Raw genomic sequence first — 3,938 nt, 5'->3', positions numbered from 1 at the left:
AAAAGATGCTGCATCCAATGAACAGCCAGCGGGGGCGACTCAACCTCCGCAGACAGTTTTTAATGTTTATCAGACAATAAATACTCAAGATTTTGCTTTAGTATAATTTTCGGGACAATAAGGGCCAGATTAGGGAGTTGGGACAACAGTTTAGATTTCGGGACTGTCCCGAATTTTTCGGTGACGTCTGGTCACCCTACCTGAAAGAGCTGCATTACTTCATTAGCTTGAGTCTGACCTGCAGTGATAGGATTCAAATTTGGTGAGGTGTCAGTCACCCAGCCGGCACATGACCGACCTTCAACGTTGAAATATGGTTGAAATAAGGTCAGTTGTGGTTTCAACGTTGAAACAACGTTGATTCAACGTTTAAAGCTGAATGGTTGAAAAACATCCAGCACATGACCAACTTTCAATGTTGAAATATGGTTGAAATAAGGTCAGTTGTGGTTTCAACGTTGAAACAACGTTGATTCAACGTTTAAAGCTGAATGGTTGAAAAACATCCAGCACATGACCAACTTTCAATGTTGAAATATGGTTGAAATAAGGTCAGTTGTGGTTTCAACGTTGAAACAACGTTGATTCAACGTTTAAAGATGAACTGTTGAAAAACTTCCAGCACATGACCAACTTTCAACATTGAAATATTGCTGAAATAAGGTCAGTTGTTTTAATGAAACAACGTTAAAAATGTTTAATGCTAAATGGTAGAAAAAGGTTAACAAGCTTTTAAATTATTTATATTAAATTATTTAAATTAATTAATTATTTTAATAGCATTTTAAAATATTTTAGTCATGATACCTATTCTAAAATCTAAAGGTATATGTTAAATATTATCATCATTAACAACAATAAAACTATATACATTTCGCTGCTTTATCACACTGAAACAACTCCCATTGGTAGTTTTATTTTATTACTTCTATCATGATTGGTTAATCTGGCTGTCATTCAGGAAACTGGACAATGAATCAGTTCGCGCCTTTCTTCATTTAAAAATATGACCGTTATTGTCGTCTTTCTGTGAGTGAGGCGGCTAACTGTGAGCTGCTGCTCGTTATAACTGACTGCTCTATCGGTCCCGAATTATTTCAAATTTGCCTGTACATTTTTTATTTATTTTGAGCGAATTTGAGTCGTGACATGTCAATGGAGAACAAAAACTGTGAACACAAGAAGGGTCAGGTGTTCTGCGAGGTCCTGAAAACATCCTGGCAAAATGAGGTAAGAAAATCGCTAACGTTATCTTTATTATCTTTTGAAAATAGCAAAGTATTACCAGAGTTTACAAATGGGTAGTTTAAAGGACATGTAACCTGCAGATAAATAAATACCCCTGTGTCTATTTTTGCATTGCTTTATCACAGCTGATCAAGTTAGGTGCTCACCTAATGTGTTGCTGGTAAGAGAGATTTAGAGATGGTTTAGAGATTTTCCCATATTTTCCTGATATGTATCCCATGCATTAGGTGTGTTATATATGTTTGTATTCTTATAATAGTTTCAAAGTGTTTTCTGAAACATATAAGTGCAAATGTCGGTATTTAAATAATATAATTTTGATGAATTAATGAAAATGAATAAATAAATAAAAGGATTGTTTAAAGCCATGTTTCTCAAAGTGTCAGGCCCCCTCTAGTTGTTATGCAGGTGAATCACTAAATTAAACTAATTAATGTTAATACATTTTAACTTAATCTTTGAGTAAGTTTTTTTTTTGCACATTTAAGTATGTTAGAGTTAAAGTACAGTACAGTTTTGTAACTTTTGTTACATAATTACATTTAAAATTACATTTTAATTTAAACTTTTTTTTTTATTTACCTGTGTATGTAAGCACAGTTGTAGTGTTAATGTTCAAACATGGTAAAGTGTCTGACAACAATTAATATTCTTATTAGAATAAAACTGCCTCTTTTTAACTGTAGACCTGTAGCTGAATAGTTTGGTCTACTACGCTGCTGAAATGTAATGTTGGTCATTATGGTGCAACTTAATATTTAATAACAAATATTTTCTGAAGTGGTACTTGGTATAAAAAGTTTGAGAACCAGTGGTTTAAAGAAATGGTATAATATGAAATCCTGCTTTTTAAGAACTTTTCAGTAAACCATTTCTTCTTTCCCCTTGTAGAGTCATCGAGGATCCAGCTTGTTCTTGAAACATTGGTAAGAAATTGTTCATCTGCTACATTGCACTGTCACTTCTGCTAGAGATGCTTTGACCTTTTGTGATAGGTTTTGATTGTACTTAGTTTATTAAAAATTTACTGAATTAGATTTTATTTGTTTTACTACACTGTATTACTAGTGTTCTGATTAAAACAGTGTAACTGGGGGCTCTGAAAACACTGCTTGTGAATAATTTGTTAATATTGTACATTTTCATCTGAATACATTAAATAAGTGTTTAATGAATAGTGTTGTCCACTTTGTTTCCAACCTCACTGTTACTGAACTGTAAAGTGAAAATATTGTGTGATTTATTTTGCATTCAGTTTTCAGTTAAATATATTTCACAATATCAAAGTTATTGTGAAACATTGTGAACATACCTAAACTCACTGGTTAAATCTTATGTTCCCTCCAGAAGTTTGCCCTCTGCAAGTGAACGACGCCTTGTGGTGCCATCCCAAAGAGGTTCAAAATCACTCTCACGGACCTTTTCCTGGACCGTGCCCAGCTGGTGGAATGACCTCCCAATCTCAATCCAAACTGCTGAGTCTTTACTCATTTTCAAGAAACATTTTAAGACTCATCTTTTTCACCGGAACTTAACCAACTAATGCTAGCACTTTTCCTTCTTTTCTTGTCTTTCATATTAAAAAAAAAAAAAAAAAACCTGGCTATGCGTTCTGTACTAGACTAACTGAGACTTGTCATGGCACTTGTATACTGTTGTTGTTCGCTTGTACACCTGACTGCTTCTGTTCTTCTCATTTGTAAGTCACTTTGGATAAAATCGTCTGTTAAATGATTTAAATGTAAATGTTTATACAGGACGGTACAGAAAGTGCACAAGTGGGAGAGAGTGGAGGGGACGGCGTCAGAAAGGACCTAGCGCTGGGACACTTTCAAGGATCACCCGAAGCACAACCACACTGTATACACTAAGGCTGCTGGTTCTAACATTTTAGAGTGCCCTGCGGTAGAAATCTCATTCTGCATTCCCCACGGTAAAGAAGACACAGTCCGGGGGGGTTCCCATTAGAAATCAACTGGTTGAAGGTTCCCTGCTCGTACTGTGCAACACATTTTCACGGCACAGATGTGCACAACTTGAAATGAGACACATTACTAAAACATGTTTTTGACAGAAACTGTAGTTTTCCACCAAAATAAAAGATCCACTGGTTTCAGTCATAAAGGTACAAGGGTTTGTCTTGTAAGTGCTGAAAAAAATATGCATTTTTGTGCCGAATTATTTTACAAAAACCTTTAAATATTATTGTATTTGGATTATTCTACTACATGTTTTTAGCATTACCTCCATGCATACTCTGCATAATAAAGTGTGGGATTATTTTAATCTGTTTTATACAGTATGTTTCCAAAATTGAACGGCTGTTTGACAATTTTGAGCATGTGGTAGTTTATTGAAGTTGTTTGTAAAGCCATTGCTGCCAGTCATTAGATTTTTAGCCTTGCATGTACATTGTTGATCTAAATGCCAACTAGGATCTAGGTGTATTTATACACGGTGCAAGGTACGACGGGGAAACAACGTCGTGTTATCAACGCTGATTAACTTTTCAAAATCAACACCTCATTCAGCTTTCATCCCAGGGCTGCAGCACGACCCTAATTCACACATCATGCAGGTAAGACGGTGAAACAGCGTCGCGATTTCAAGGGTGAATCCACGTCGTGATTTCAACGTTGATCCAATTTGCAAAATCGAAAGGTTATTCAACGTTGATTCAACGTCGGGAT

General features: G+C 35.3%; 1 long non-coding RNA gene across 1 annotated transcript; it reads left to right on the top strand.

Moving 5' to 3' along the window:
* Positions 1-280: 280 nt before the first annotated feature.
* Positions 281-3,506, top strand: LOC127971836 (uncharacterized). The gene is made up of 4 exons (XR_008156934.1): positions 281-1,230; positions 2,140-2,174; positions 2,596-2,645; positions 3,006-3,506. It is a non-coding gene; the product is annotated as an uncharacterized LOC127971836 (long non-coding RNA).
* The last annotated feature ends 432 nt before the right edge of the window (positions 3,507-3,938 follow it).

Source organism: Carassius gibelio, chromosome A4, assembly GCF_023724105.1.
Source record: "Carassius gibelio isolate Cgi1373 ecotype wild population from Czech Republic chromosome A4, carGib1.2-hapl.c, whole genome shotgun sequence".
Taxonomy (NCBI): domain Eukaryota; kingdom Metazoa; phylum Chordata; class Actinopteri; order Cypriniformes; family Cyprinidae; genus Carassius; species Carassius gibelio.
This window is presented reverse-complemented; position numbering and strand designations above follow the sequence as displayed.